The 17,817-nt window shown below is 29.2% G+C and overlaps 1 protein-coding gene across 1 annotated transcript in view; it reads right to left on the minus strand.

The window, feature by feature from the left end:
• Positions 1-11,765, minus strand: part of LOC121128035 (uncharacterized) — a 205,136-nt gene extending 193,371 nt beyond the window's left edge. Inside the window, exon 1 of the mRNA XM_071892814.1 lies at positions 11,493-11,765. The gene's annotated coding sequence lies outside the window, so the exon portion shown is untranslated. The remainder of the gene's footprint in view (positions 1-11,492) is intronic.
• Between the last annotated feature and the right edge of the window lie 6,052 nt (positions 11,766-17,817).

Genomic DNA, 17,817 nt, shown 5'->3' on the forward strand with positions numbered 1-17,817 from the left:
ATATGACTAATGAGTTTTCTTTTCCTGGACAGTTGTCATTATTACTTAACTCCTGAGTAGTGAACTCATTTTCCGACTGCATTCAATTATATTCAAAATCAAGACGGAGAATAACCTTGAGGATTTATTGCGGAGTTATAATTGCAAGTCCTAGTAGGAATTCGAATAGAATTAATGATCCACATCAAAGTAATTCCTGCCAAAATCCTTGTTTATTTCCTTCTCCCCTTCCTTCATTGACATAGCTGATTTTAGCTGATCTGGTGAAATGTCATGACAGGGTTACCGTCTTGAGTTTTGGGTTGTTGTTTTGTTTTGATTTTTTTGCATACCCCGTAATCCTCCGTAATTAAAGTTATAGTAAATTAGCTCGAAAAGTTTGGGACCTTAAAAACAATAACAAAATTTAGTAAATCCAGGAAAATAAATCTTAGAATCAAACAGACTACCTTTTGACTATTAACCTCAAAGTTGCTAAAAAATATATTTCGAATAATTGGAATATGGTTTGAAGTTCATATTTAATTATTTCTTATTATATGGATCATTCGATATTCTCTACACTCAAGTGTACGTTAATTGTAACTCCGAAAATGTATCTGACTTTATACTGTTATTTTTTATCATTTCGTATTTAACTTCATATGGTGTTGTCTCACTTCTTATTCATTCGGTCCAAACCCGTCTAAGGATCGGACTATCAGTCCTTATGACCTTCGGACTCTCACTACTTGAACTGATCAAAAAAAGAAGAAATAAAGTTAAGTGACATCATGAAGGACCAAACTTTATACGTTTTATGACTGATATGCATGAATGAACTTGAACAGAACAAGACTGAACTGGTACATCACTAATATAGATATATACATATGTTTTTGTCTTTATAAAAATGTATAAATTCAATATAGAATTAATACATAACATATATACAGCAAAAAGAACTTCTCTTTTTTTGTGAGCAATCAGTGCTTCTTTTTTTGAGTGAAGGATTATTTTCTTGGCAAGTGCTCTTAGAAACTCTCCGAATAAAGTGTCGTTAGTATATATTACAAACCAATATATATAAACCATATCAAATATGGTTTATATAGGACTAAGTGGAGAAAAAGGAGGTTCATGTGAAATCTATCATCAAATGACCTCTTTTGCGTTTTCGAGGTTTCCTTATTTTTGTTATGGTCTTTTATTACGTCGTCCTGTTTTCATAATCGTCTGGAATGAAGAAAAATTCAAGACATATCCAATTTTATCATCATCAATCATCGAAGGGGAGATAGACATGTACATAAGAAGAGGAAGAAGGGAAAAAACACAGAAATTCCAATGCAATGCCTTTCCCATGTGATGTTGTTTTTACCTACAAATTTTCCATAGAACAACATAAAAAATTACTGTACCAAATACAAAGTCATCACTAATGGTTTTGAAAGGACTTGCACGTCAAAAAAACGAAAAACGGCATACATTAAACATAATGGTAAATAGTGATAATTCTGTAAATATAAATGAACTTTAAAAAAAAAAGATAACAATTAGCAAATCTTGAGCATTACTCAGCAAACTATTTGTGCATTTGCCTTGTTTAAACATTGATTAAAATCCCTTATTGCGGGTGCTTTTGAAAATATATTGCATTTATAGATTAGGTACAAAAGAACCCATATACGTTGCTCAGTTAATAAATAAGAAGGATTTTTTTTAGAGTAGTCAGTACAGGATTCAAAATCATATAAGCATCACATTCATATTTATAAATAATAATGGATTTAATCACCATATTTGTATTCTTTTACGGGATGGAATGACAGGAATGGTTTGGTGTATGGATTTAATTGAAGTTCATGAATACGAAAGGAAAAAAACTATGGTTGTTTGTTTTTTATTTTTTATTTTACTCCGATTTGATCTTTTTTGTTATTATGTATAATTATTAATTCTTTAAAACAAAACCTGATGACAAGGGACAAATAATCATCATCAATTGTTAATTGGATTTCCCAATGACAAGGTGGATAGATTAAAAAAATACATTTTGCTTTTTTGATGACGGTTTGTTGATAATATATATGTATTTTAATGGTGTTGGTTGGGTCGTTGGTTGATGGTGGGTGCTTAGCTTATTTATTTATTTTTTTAAATATATATATATTTATTATAAATAAAGCTTTCAAGGACATGATAAAAATCTGTCAACAATTTTCTTTCTCTCAAAACCCTGAATAATAAAAAGATATCTTAGAATCTTGTTTACACTTGAATTAATGTAGATGCGTTCGTACATATTAATATGTATGTAATGATTAGAAGCTGAAAGAGGGAGTAGATGGACCAGACATTTTCGAGGTTCATCCATCATTTCCAGTGATATTTCATGATGGTTTTTATATCTACATATTACATACTCATGTGTGATTGCAGGAGGGAGGAATCGAAAGTAATAATAATAGTATTTTGTTTTGTTCTTTAAATATACATAGTGAAGGCCTGAAGGCTTTAGTTCTAAGTAGTTGTTCAATTTATTATTATGCATAATAATTGATTGGTCTATTATTATTTTTTTTTTTTTTGATGATTAAGCCCCTCATCCGTTTCAACCTCATTATGTAGAATGTATGTAGTGCTGAGACTTGGTCCGAGACCATTTTTTTTAGTTTGGTCCTAAAGGAACCCACACATCATCTAACGAGTTGTCCTTAATTAAAAGATATTGCTCCCTCGGGTGTAAATACTGGGCTCTCAAAATTTCAAAATCACTAATAGCCCTTTGGACAGGCAATTTTTAAGTTTTGGAAGTCTAGAAGTCAGAAATTTTTGTTTAAGAAGGAACAGGCGAGCATTTGTCTATCTACACAGGTAAAAGTCTCCTCTCATCCTCAGCCACTCAATATATCGGCTTATATTTTTAGGTAGACCGTTGAGTAGAAAGTGTAACCCTAGTTAAAAACTGTAAAGTCCCAGAACATGAGGCTAATGTTTTTGCAAGACCTGGAATATGTACATGAATTGATAAAAATAAGCCTTTGCTTATGAAATTAGATCTTAATAAACTCACGTTTGATGATTTGTGCCGTGATTCAGACCAACTTGTTAGATCATGTAAAGTTTTATTTAAATGACTTTTTATAAACATTAAGATTGATATTTTAGTTGAGACCGTAATTTAATCGTTTTCAAACGATAAGGTGTTATTTTATCTGTCTCTGAATGTGGAAGTAAATTGACTAAAAAAGTGGCCAAAGATACTCTGAACAAAAGATGTTGGCAATTGATTAGTTTATTTATTTCACCATAAACCTTAGTATGACGTTTTCCTAGCGATTTGAGACACACACTTGATATCATCAAAACTTCATTTACAAATATGTCTAACTGAATTAAACCATATACACACGATAAGCATTAAAACGACTTGGATATTATACACACGCCAGTATCATATAACTAAAATAACAAGCCTTTAAGTTATCCAAGTACCATTTTAATCACATACATATTAAAGTGTTAAGAAAAAAAGACAATCTTAATTATACCCATAATTTTGTCATATTTTTTCATTAGCAGTTTTTTTTTTTTTAAATTAAAGATAATTAGTCTTCATTTAGATATGTAATTTTAAAGATATTGCGTACCTCGGACATGTATGCTACATAATCGGCAATAGGATCTCTTTTTCCAGAATTTCTTTGGCGCCCCATCCCGGGTTATTTTTTTTTAAATTACGGGATCACAGTAAATATGGGGTTTGTAAATATTAAATATTATTATTAACTCTCCTATTCTTCATTTTTACCCTTATCGCAGGTTTAATCGGATTATGAGAATGGGTTACTTTTTTTGGAATCGGAAAAATTAAATATAATTTTCAATTTTATATCTAAACTTATATGTAATATTTTTTATGACTTTCCTAAGTGATAAAAAAAATTAAAAATATTTACGTCAAAATACAGGGAAATATTTGTATCTTATAGTTTCATTAGATTTCGTCATAAATAATTCATCATCAAAAAATGCTCGAAAGCTGAGAAAAAACAAACCGAACCTAAACACACACACTGTAACATACAAAAACTGTTATTTTAATGCAATAAGATTTTCAAAGATGTCTCTTATCTGGGACTGTATCTAACGTTGCTAAACGTGTATGATCAATGTACGGTACCAGTTGGCCCTTTAGACTCGCTTATAGTGCATGGGTCGACTTACAAGTGCACGTATTAGGATACATCCAGTAATTGCTACAGGTAAGTAAAAATAAGATAAGATGTAAAATAGTTGGAATCAGATGTAGACTCAGAGACACATCGAAATCGGGAATTTTTACTAGAATCTGTACCAAAATTGGCATAGACATTTTGTTGTTTTAGCGATTACAAATAGTACGTAAGTCTTGCATTTTTTAATTTTGTAACCTGATATGACCAGGAAAAAAAAATCGAATAGTAAGTGATCAACAAAATGAAACTTATAATATGAAATTATTAAATGCAGGATTTCCCGGGAATTTCGTATAGGTGTAAAAACACTGTAAAGCAATACTTTTATACGTAATAGGGTAGTGGGTATGATATAAATTATATAAAAAGATGTCATCAGAGAGAGATAACTCTAAACGTAGGTGTTGGGGGTTTTACATCTTCTTTTTTTAATTTAAAGATGAAAAATATTTTTTTTCTTATTTCCATCTTTAATTACGTCCAAAAAAACAACTTTTCTTTAATTTCCTTAATAATGATGATGACTTTAGAGGAGTACAAAAAGCAAGGGCGTACTTATGATGTAGAAAAGGAGGGGGGGCTATGTAATTATATGTTACATAGTGGACACACATCTTGTGCAATCGACAGAATTTTCTCCTTTTTTTTATAATTATACATTTATATATTAAAACATTAAACAATATATAACACAACTTATGTCATATTCTGGAAAAAACCATTAACTAATTGAATAAAAAGTACATACATTAAATATATAAAGGAGAAAATAAGTTGTTGATTTTTTTTTGATTTCGGGGAAACTTTTACCCCCCACCTTTTTTTTTTTTAAATATGGTTAGAACACTCATGTAAATTCATTTAGAACGAAATTGTGAAGTTAATTTGGTTATGAATTAATTTACATATTTGTTGAAACCATATGCACATGTATATGGCTACCTAAATTACATGTTAGGGGCGAAATATTACATTTATTAAATATCCAGACGTATCCTCTTTTTGAAAGTTCCCTATCCTCTTTTAGTCCTAGTGCTTATTATTGACCACACCAATCAGACTATTAGCTAAGACATCTTTAATCACGTTTATATGTACTATATATATATATATGTATATAAAGTTTTACGAAAATTATTTGATCACTTATTTACAAAAAAATAACTTAAAAACTTGCCTTTTATAACAGAAATGAGCAATCAAATCGATCAGTAATAAAACGTTTTTTTGCTCCATAACACTATATAGATATCATTCATTGTGGTAGGAGGACTCTGTTATTCCCCTTAACGTTGAATATTTTAAGGGGTGGCATATTTTATGGACGGCAAATTGAAAAATAAAACTTTACAGAATTATGTAGTGTAGGGGCGGTAATATTTACAAATGACCCCCTGTAAACGTGGAACTAAATCCAGACTGGATGCAACAATGAATTCAGTGCTTATAAATTTTAGGATTCAACTTTTCAAAATCATGGGAAATGAGCTGCATTGCTATTGTGATTATGAAAGTTATGAAAATGGTCAGAGTGGCTAGATTTGATCTTTTATGTGCAAACTTTAACTCGGTTTTCAATGATTGAACAGTTGAACAGGTCATTAGTACTCATCCCTCAAATAATTATTACTATGAGTCTTGCCCTAGTACATAGGTGTATTATATTCATTTATCGTATATGGAAATCTGATAAAAAACCTTTGTTTTAATTATTTCTAATCAATGTAAGTACATTTATACAATGCGCCTACCATTGTAGAGAATGATTTACACATATTATGTACTCTTACTCACCTATGTACAGGATATCGTTTACCAAAGGAAAAAAGAGCAGGTAGTGTAAAAGCAGAAAAAACGAAGAACCCCCCTGTTCACAGATATATGTACATATGTAAGGTGTAAATTTGACACGCACCTGCTAATCCAATAATGATTATGATAGCACATAAATAACATATGTATGCATCATGTATCATAAAACCAAAGAAAAATGACGATAAATATATATAAGGCTTTATTACTAAATGTGCCTATTAGGGGATATATTCCGGGATACTGTTATCCCGGAATTTATTGGGACTTTATACTAAAGGGAATTGCATCGCAAAAAAATATTCTTCTAGAAATCATACATATTTCAAAGTATAAGCATCCTTTATGAAAATCAATGAACAAAATTCGAACGCAAATAAAATTTTCCCGTGTTATGCTACAGTGCAAATGATGTACATCGAAAAAAATAATGCACAACAAAATTAACGTCTAACGTAGGAAACATAAGACAATATGGTTGAAATAAAAAGTAAACTAAAACTACGTATATAAATTATGTTCAGGATTCACGTGACATCGATATATAAAAATATTGAGTGTAAATACCCTTAATACATGATTAGGATTATTTATTTTTGTTTTAAAATAATCATTATAATTTTTTAGAACATAATTAGGATTCAGATACTATGAACTATGGTTTAAATGAATAGTTTATCGCTGGTTTATTCTAAAGAAAAATACATAACCCGTTCCCAAAACTTTGACTTCTATTAAATTACTTTAGTTGAATCTTTGTCAAAGGACATGATATAACAATGAAGTGCGCAAGAGATGAAAAAGCGCATAAACAGAATTCTAGACGAATCATAATTAGAAATAAGAAAAAACATTATTGATGGATATATATGACGCCTCTTTTCCTTATAGTCTCTTTAGCAAAGACTATCAACAACAGCTTATGAGTCGATCTTATAGGTGACGAGGGTAAGTTACTCGTCTTTACACCAAAAAAAAAAAAAAAAAAAAAAAAAAACACATCACATACTCCTAACAATACAAACTATTATTATATTCCTTTTAAATAAAAGGAGTCCGAATAATTTGCAAGTCAAAGTTTAATAGCAACCTGAAAATTACGCATATTTTCACACGTGGAAGATCATAGAGATAATCTACATAGACTAAGTATTATGTGTATATATAGTATTTAGATACTATCCATGAAGGACTAGGAAGGTAAGACCATCCATACATAAAATATATGAATACATATACCCAAAACAAAAGTTTGTATATTTATACTAAGCTTCTATTTTACGAGCATTCGTGCAATATAAATTTTTGAGTTCTTGAGTTCTCAGTGATTAAAGGTTATTGAACATTCATATGTACATACCTAACCATTACATTATGGTAAGTACTAATTTAATTCATATTATTCTCTATGTGAGAAACTCTATAAAGAGAACTATAAAAGACGATTATTTATGACTGAGTTCCTTATATGGACACGATAGCATCATTCCCTTTGAATATGACGATAGGGTTGGAATAAAGTCATTTATTAAAGACACTTAATGAATGTATTAATATCCATGGGTGGTTATTATAGTGGGTTACAAATCTTTTTTTTGTTTTTTGGGAGAAAAAAATCCCCTTCATTTGTCACTTTATTACTTAATACGACAGACCATGCAAAATATACAAAGCAAAAAAAAATCCTGTCACAAATACCAATGTACATATTTGTCTGCAAAAATAATTTATGGTGTGATAAAGAAATAATAGATACATAAATAAAAATATACTTAAAGGTTTGTACTGAACCCAGGGTCATTTTTAGCGTAAAAGGTGACTTGTTATTACTTTTCTTTTTTTAATTTGAATTTCAGAAACATGGTCTTCTTGCAAAAAAAAAAATCATTTCTTCTCAAATTGCAGTAGCATGACTTAATTACCAAAAATTTGATTTTTATGGAATGAAGAAAAGACCATTTCAAACCCAATTGGGATATATTTAAATATTATATTTAGCTATATATATTTTTTTAATATGTACAAACAATAACTGCATCTGTACGCTGCTGAACAAGTTTGTAGTCCTTGACAGTGAAAGTCGTGTCATCATGGCATATCGGGGAGAATCCAAATTTGGATTAGAGGTGCGGCAGTCATTCTTTTATAGGACGACCTAAACTTCAAATTCCGGGGGTCAGGGTTGGAAGAAGGCCCCATGGAGGCAGCCAGATTGAGCCATATTTTTGTTGCAGAAGTTTTGGTTCTTCTTGGCTCCATGGGACTGTACTGGACTTCTTGATGTTGAAGGCAGTCCGAATGCCTTCTCTGCAATGACACTGGCACAGAAGAGATCGCACACGCGTTGCCTTTTTTTATTGTTGCTCCGATATTCTTACACTTGGAGACATTGTAGGAAAAATAGGTGTTTATTTTTGTTTGATCTGTAGTTTGGTTGAAAACTCTTAGTTATAATGAAAGGGGATAGAATAATAATTAAATGCAACTGCAAGTTTTGGGTCCTAACTCTGTGTGTTTCTTAGAAATCTATTTAGTGCGAGGACTGAACTTTTACAACGAAAATATTATTTTGATCAGTTAAATCCGCATATACTTATAAATACTAATGATATCCTTCAAAATCATTATTTTTCTATGAGAAGGGGATGTGAGCCTGGACCGGAAACATATATATATACACCTAACTAGAAATCCTCGTTTGCTAAATCCCTTCACTCAGATTTTTTTGTTTTTTTTTCCTGAGGAGAGATTTATATCAGTAGTACTTATAGCTTGGGGAATTATTTCCATAGAAATAAAATATAATACAAAATTTGGCAAAATGTATTTTTTTCTTTCTTTCTAAACATCCTAATCAGTGTGTATAACTACAGAAACATAAATTGTGGCCTATATATGAAATAAAATAACACATTTACGCCACAAAAGTGGTACTTAGAACCTAAAGTCATGTTACTATGAATAAAAAAATATATAAAAGCAATGAAAAAGTTGGGATTTTTTTCCTTTCATTGCTTTGGTTATGATTTATGGCGAAACAGAGAGCTGATACATACATAGGTATCTATTATTTTCGCAAATATAATTTCTACCCTCTTGTAATTTATAGGGCTGAACAAGAAAACGAAAATATACGTGTTCAAATGGTATGGGAAAAAGAAAAAAATACCATGGTTGTATTAAATTGTATCACTTCAAAACGAGTAACATTTTGCCTTTAGGTTCTGGCCACAGCAAGTAAACAAACATATAACATAACAAATGTAAGAGGAGAAGAAAAGGGGAGAAAATGATTTATTGCCCTTGTAAATAGGGCCCTTTAAATGAGAAGTTCATTTTGCTTCGATTCATTTTTAAAAAAAAACCTCCTCAGTTGTTATTAATAGACAGTGAATAAAATTGAGTATGATTTGATTACAAAATGAGAAGACATATTTGTTTGGTGTTCAAGAACTTTTTCCCCATGTCCCTCCTTACTTAGTAGTTTTTATGTATGTATGTAAATAATAATATTGAGACTCGGTCAGAGACCAAGTTTGTTTTCCATTCGGTCTTGAATGATTTTTTCCATAAAAAATTATCACAAATGAAAAAATTACGTTTCTTTTTTAAAAGAAACGTAATTTTTTCCATCAAATTTCTAACAAAAAAATGACGTTTGACCGAATCAAGAGATATTCTTTTAGACAGGTCTGTAACTACGGGGTTATAGAAGTGTGCTATAAGTATCGGTCCATATTTAGAACTGGAGACTGCAGTGTCGTACAATTCAGTCTCGGTCCAGTAGGTCAAGTACAGCATATCTGTCCTATCAACTAATAAAGTTGACGTCACATAACTTAATTTAATCAGTTCTAGTACTGACAGTATTAAAGAATGACGGTCGTAATTACTGATAAGACCAGCCCTAAGATTGAACAGGACTAGACTGAATAAATAAGGAACGACACAATATTACTTTGGCTAAAATCTTGTCGAAAGGAAAAGGTTTTAGTGAAAAAATAAATGTATTTTGCTAAAAAAGTTAACTTTTGTATCATAAATTTAAAATATCAAAAAATAATTCTGAAAGAAGATAAGATAAAAAAACATTCTCTCGGAATTATGAAAGTTCTGTCCAAAAAAAAAAGTAATAATAATAAAGGCCCTGCTTGTAAATCGAATTTTATAATAAAACAGGTCTAGACCATTAGTTAAAATTATAATGGTACCAGATCCGTCTATTATTTTGAGGCTAAAAGCCAACACTAATGTGAATGTGTATAATACAATTATGATATTAAAAAGAAATAAAAATATTGTTTGTACAAAGTGTTGATGTCTTCATGTTGTATGATATTGTAGACATTACAGCATATACAAATAGGCATCATTCTTTCTTTCCTCTCCAAGTATACATAATATATTGTACATACTTATCATTATAAGTATGTACAATTGACAATTTCTATTGACAATAAATTAATTGATTTATAGACGAGACTGTTAATACATATGTACAAAAGTTGAGGGTGAAGATTTATGATTCACAATACATAGTACTTCAAAAGTTTCCCCGAGTTATTTATTCAGTTATGCACATTCCATACTCGTTTCTGACTGGCTATAATATGTAGGTAAGTAAGTCATTATGCTTGTAGGTTGGTAATAGATGTAAGTGAGTTAAGCAATGAGCATGGCATCCATTTTTACTCTATGCCAAATTCCCTCTTATACATTGTTAGATGTTGTTATACATATGTGTAATTTGTAGTCAGCATAATAAAGTTATGAGGAAGTTTTCTTAGAAAATACAAATTAAGTAAATCTCATTAAAATCAAGGCAACACAAATAAATTACATAAAAATGAATGACTAGATAAATTTAATAGAGAGTGGGATGTATTTGTACATATATATGAATCAACAGCTGATATTTATTATGTTTTTTCAAAGCTACACAATACTGAATGACAAATAGGGGTGCTTTTTATAACGACTTACTCAAATTATTGTTGCTCATGAGTTTAAAAAAAATATTAATGCGGAAAAAAATTGAGATTTTTTTTCGACAATAGTTTATAGCAAAAGCAATACTCATTATAATACTAATTTACATAAAACAATCATTTTCAACCTCTTTTTACTACTCATGGACCTTATTTTCATTAAAAAAAATTCCGGACACCCAAAAAAATAAGTGCCGGTCACTAATAAAAATGATGAATACTTATAAAAAAAATAGTTAACGATATACCTCATTTTGACAGTAACAATTAAAATACCCACAAAGGTTGAGAACCACCAGTCTACATAAAATCTTAAGAATCACATATTCAAATGTATTTTCATATTTTCTGAGTACAACTACATTTACAAAAAATTTAATTCGTAATTTTTTTTGTATGCTTCTTTATAAGTCAATTATTCTATAATGAACTCTTTTAATAAAAAAAGCTTTCAAAACTAAGTGCTTCTTACCTTATAATTGTTTTTATTTTCTTCTAAGTAATTTTATATACTTATATTTCTATAATTTAATTTTATTTGATTTTTAAATTAAATCAAAGCACAATCTTGACATGCATAATATGGTTTCACACTTTTTTATTGAATAAATAATTATAAAAACACAAGATGAAGAATATTTAAATACACTTTTGGTATTAGTATTGACTTAAAATTAATATATAATTAGATATAAGGACCCACGACTTATGGAGCTGCTTACCCCTTAGCGGACAGCTAAAGACTAACGAATATTTTAATAAAAGTGGGAAAAAAAAACTTACGCTTCTATTATTGGTAGCGGGCGTGCTTATGTACCGCGAGTGCGATCATTAAGGGATCTCGCTCCTTTTTCTTCTTCCTTTCATATTATACTTTTTCTTAAAAAGAATAATATAGTAGGTATTGAACATAATGTATATTTATAAAATTTACTATTATTTAAAATTATATTTGAGGAAAAATTATGAAGATTTAGAAAAACAAACCGAAGTAGTAACTATGTACGTAATAGTGTAGAAACTCGATTAAAGGCCCCAATTCTTACTCCCTATAGTTCTAAAATTATTTTTTTCCTCTGCGATTTGGACCCATTTTTCGGTAATTAATGGGATCATAGAGTTTAGAACAAAATTTATTCGTTTTCAAGTCGTGAACCGACTGGCTTAGTCTCAAGATATAAAGCGATTATATTCCGATCCTGACTTATGATTAAAGTTGAGCAAAAAGTATGGATAAATAGCTGTTTTAAGATTTAAAGAAAAAGAAAACAGTTCATGCGTGTGCTTTTTTTTTATCTTTTTGATCATTTTTTACCAATATCATTGTTGTGATAACCAGGTGTTTTGCTGGACTGAATTTAACTATTTATATAATGTTATAGTTATTATAGGGAGCGGGGGGGGGAGCCCTCTCACAAAGAATATATATGTAGTTTGCTGCCTACGTTTATACAATATAATTAATATAATATTGTTTGCACAATAGCAAAGAAAATTCAGTCTATTTAAAATGTAGAAGATATCATTTCTAAAGCAGAAACAACACTTCATATTATATCCTTCAAAATCATTATATACAAGGCAGCTGATTTAAAAAAAATCATTTCATCAATATAACATTTGTCTCACTCCAAACCCTTTCCTCGCGCTCAGTCTCCAGTCCTATTTACGAGTTGTACGAATTCAGTTTATGCAACAGATTTAGATTCATATGACGTCATTGTGCACATGTTCATAATTTTGAAGCATAGATGACGTCATCAACCATTTACAACTAGAATTGATAGAAACCAGACTTTAAATGGAACGATTCCATACTGAATATTTCTTTGAGACGAATCTTCTTCAAAAGACGGAATTAATTTGGTCCACTAAAAAGCACGACGGACTATGACCAGTCTAGGATTTCAAACAGAAACTCAACACAAGTAAATACCTCAAATATGTTTTTTCAAGGGATGAATCTGTCTATGGAACGTCAATATAAATGTCAGCAAGCCATGATGAATAATAATGAGAAATGGGTCAATATAAATATTTATTGTGGAAATAATTAATTATAACAATATGAATTATAGATGTATGAACATCAGTTTGCCTTAATGTTTATTTTGTTGGAGTCATAATATTTGCTCTTGAAAAATAAAAAAATAACATGAAAACAATTACACAAAACATTGCCGATGATCAGAGTTAAAAAATAACTTTTAATATATATATGTTAATGTAGAGGTCAAAAAAATCCATATCTCTTCACAAAAAATTAATCTTTCGGAAAAAAATTCAAAAATTATATTTCTAATACTACATTTTTTAAAAAAATCAAGAATCTAAAGCTATTTGAAGAAAAAATAAATATTTCTAGGAAAAAAATTCAAATATCCAAAGCTGTTCACAAAACATATTTTTCCCCAAAAAGATTGGATTTTTTACATTTTTTTCCAAAAAAAATCATTTTTTTCTGAACAGCTATGGTTTTTGACAAAAAAAAAATTATTATTTTAAATATTTTTTCCAAAATCCACAGCTGCTTAGAAAAAATTACACTTCTACAGAAAAAATGTCAAAAATGAAATTCATTGAAAAAAAAGTTCAAAAATCCATAAATGTTGAAAAACAAAAAAAAATTTGGAAAACAATTTCAAAAATCCATGAATGTTGGAAAAAAAAATTGAAAGACAATTCCAAAAATCTTCAGCTATTGACACAAAAATATATTTGGAAAATATTTGAAATAAAAAATTTTTTTTGGAAAAAAATCTTAAAAATCCAGAACTGTTCATAAAAATTAGATGTTTTTGGAAAACAATTTCAAAAATAACAGTTTTACATATAAAAAAAAACATATTTGTAATAAAAATTTAAAAATTAATAGCAACTCAGAAAATTAAATCTTTCTACAAAAATATCTTATACCCCTAATTTTGCGCAAATTTTTTTGCAATCCACCGAGCATTGTGAAGAGCTCCAGGTATTTGATTTTTTTAAGTTTCAGAGTTATTTCACCAATATAGATGTTTTTGTAGTGATTAATTCTTTATCGTGCCCTGTTGAGAAGTTAAACTCCTAACTTTACTTGAAGCGTCAAACTATCATTATTTTCTGTGTTTTTATTTTTCTTCTAATTCTAGGTATGTGAAGATAGCTTCACAAAGTGTTTTTTGGTATAAAGGTATATGTTATTTTTGTCTCCCTGTCTTGAACATTATTATTTTCTTCTTCAGACTGTTCGAGAATATTTTTTTGGCATTAATAGGATTTATAATAGTGATTTTTTACATAATTTTTCAAATAAGAATAGTATGTTATCTTTCAGCTTTTCATGGAAATGCAAAAAAAAACTTGTGAGCTAATCTTGTATCAAAAGGAATTTAAAGACAATTTTTGTCGTCATTGTCTTTTGTATTTCTTGTAATTTTTATTTTAGTGATCGATAGTAGTTTTGCTTAATTATAGAAATGTAGAATCTTATTTGTAACATATTGACTGCTTTATTTTTCACTTTTTTTGTTCAATGAAGGGAAATTTGCTACATTTAGTTTGCTAATTGACATAACGTAACTTTTTTATAGCTTGGTAATTTTGATATCATTAGATACTTATGTCCTTTACTCTTCTTATGGCTTAGAATTTGGTATTTCAATTCTATACAAACTGATGAGTAGATCACTTACGCTAATAATTTTTTATTATTAAAAAAAAATATGACATAAAGAAAATTAACCTCACAAGATTTTTTGCATAATAAGACTGATCGAAAATATTAATTTGCCAACATAATATAATTACCAATTTTTATGGAATTGTGGATTTAAACTTAGTATATCACGATGACCACGTTAATTTTATATTTCATTCATTTTTACATACCGGCAGGACATATATATATATACTGTATTTATTTGAGATAATTTTTTCAAATAGTTATGTTACAGTACAAATGATGATCAACAAAACCAACCCCTATAACAAATCTCTTAATAAATTGTCTTAAAATTTAAATATATTAAAAATAACACCCAAAACATTTTAGTAAACTTTGATACTAATTTTAAAATTAGCTATGCTTTTCATTTTCTTAGATCGAGCTTCATTAATTAAAGACGAAATTACTTTCATGTTCTTTATGAATTAGAAAAAAAGAAGAGATCCCATATATTTTATCCTCCGCAAAAGGTGATCGATTTCTGATATATACAGGGATGATGATGGGATGAAACTATATCCTAAGAAGAGAACCAAACGAACCAAGCTTCATACAAGAGTAGAGTAGATTCCTTCCTTGTGTAAGAATCTATCCATCAATACATAACAATGAATATATTCAAGAGTTGAAACTATGACAGGATCCCTTCACTTTCATATTCAGATATAATGCTCTGGATGTGAAACATAAAATAAAATATAATAATTAGAAATAGGCACTAGAAAAATTTGAAGTTATTATCATATAACTAATATATTTAAATAATTTAATCATTCTAAAGGAGACAAATTTGATATTTAGATGTGCTTCTAATTTAACAGTTACTATAATTTAAGATCATTCTTCAACCCTTAAGACCGAAAGAAGTATACTTCTATATTTTCCAAGAGTTACAGGGAATCAAAGGAGGATATTTCTAACATAATCCTCCACTTCAAGAGATGTTCGGATTCCGAATTCTACGAGGACGACGGGATGAAAATTTATCCGATAAAAACTACCTAACTTCATAACATAAGAGAGTAGAGTGGACTCCTTCCTTGGGAATGAGATACCAGAGTCGAAACAATGAAGAGGTCTATTCAAAATGAGAAGCAAATTTTAATATTTTAAATAAAGATAATAATTATTTAATATCTTATTTGCATTTGTACAAAGTGTGTATTATAATATTACTTATTGCAGTGCATGACGTCATGAAATTGTAAGCATATTATGATAATGTTGCTTATTTGGTAGTACACCCACATAAAAATGGGATCACTTAATAAATACAAAATTAAACATAAATTCTTGGAGATACATAATTTTGAAATAAATCTTTTTATCATTTAAACATGGAGTATTTTTTATATATAAGCTCTGATATTCCTTAGCACTATGAATGACGAATAAGTCGTAAGAATCTAAAGAAAAGTATCGTTTTTCATAATTTTTTACTGTAAAAAAAGAAATATATCAAGTTTAAAACCAGATACAGGATCTATAAAAATACTTTTATAATCATAAAAAACACTTTTACAACAGTTTTGATGATCGTACTTTTAATTTGGGGATTGTCTTAAAGGTACAAATGACTCTGAAAAATAATAGTCTCAAATTGCTTTAATCCCAGATATTTCAGAATTCGACCAATAAGAGAAAAAGTAATATTAGTTTTGAATTTTGCGTTAAAAGATATATCGATTATTGGCTTCAATTCATTTGTATAAAATTCCCTCCTCTAATTTTCCCCTCGTGCTATAAATAAATAATATTTTTGTTTACTTACACTTGTCATAATTTTGACTTTTTTACATTTCAAGTAGTGATTTTGCAAAATTGAAGGAGGTAGCCTTAGTAAGAGGATTGGGAAACACTGTACAAACTCTGCACATCTCAGCAATTATAAAATATGTAATCACGGGCCGCCAGATATATATAATATTTATGTATATCTCACGTCATAGCTTCACTTTCTATCCTTTTTATTGCCTGAAAGTCATATATACTCGTGAATACCCAATGAAGTATTTTATAATTTCCTTCTATTTCTACGCATCTACAAGCATAATTATTTGTACATATATAAATAAATATGTATGCAGATATAATTTTATGCAAGGCTGCAATTATTCGTGGAGTTATTACAATTCAAGCATGCAAAGGAAGATGCAAGAAAAATTCGTACGTATATGTATATTACACATTTATTACCTGGAATAAAATTTTTGAAATTGGTAAGAGTGCCAATGAGGTAAAAGAAAAACATTTCTTATAAAAAAAAAAGTTTTTTGACTACTGAACATTCATATAAAATAGATACATATAGAGCACTGTGCACAAATATAACTTTGCCTCAAGGAAACATATAATATATTTCATGACAGAGAGAGCAAGAAAAAAAAGTCAATATAAATGCCTTCTAGCGGATTTTTAAGGAAAAAATAAATTTATACAAGTGTATGTATGTATATATAACCTATAAAGCATGAAAAATCATTGGGGTTTGCTTAGCCAAAACCTTATGTCTATTTTAATATATATTATACAAATGTATTGAGGTCAATGGGTAGTTGATGATATACTTTTGGCAGGCAGTTTGATTTTATTTTTTTCAGAGAACATTAACTTTTACGGTCAAGCAAATGATGCAAAAATCATTTAAAATTTACGAGTAGCTGATATTGGATTTGCCGATTTACTCTGTACATATGCATTACCAATACAAATTCTCCAATATTACTCGAAGAACTCCGTATGATATGGAGGCGTTCTTCCAACTAAAATTACAAAATAAATATAACTTAAATTTAATCTTCAAAAACCTCTTGTTTGTGTCCGAATTCTAACAGTCCTATAAACAGGGTTGATATTATGTGGTAGTACACATTTTATTATTTTCATAAGTCTTTCCTCCCATTTTTGCGGAGAGGGAGGAGTGGCTCAGTGCAGATGCTTTCATCGAACTTCTAGATAAGAAAGTGTTACATTGGGGTAGAGAAAAGTTCAGGACAACTTTGTTTTCACTCCAGACGGAGCTCCATGTCATCACGCTGTTAAGACACCTTTTCGGACTTTTGGGACCTCAACATGTGACCACCCTCCTTTC

Source organism: Lepeophtheirus salmonis, chromosome 13, assembly GCF_016086655.4.
Source record: "Lepeophtheirus salmonis chromosome 13, UVic_Lsal_1.4, whole genome shotgun sequence".
Lineage (NCBI taxonomy): Eukaryota > Metazoa > Arthropoda > Copepoda > Siphonostomatoida > Caligidae > Lepeophtheirus > Lepeophtheirus salmonis.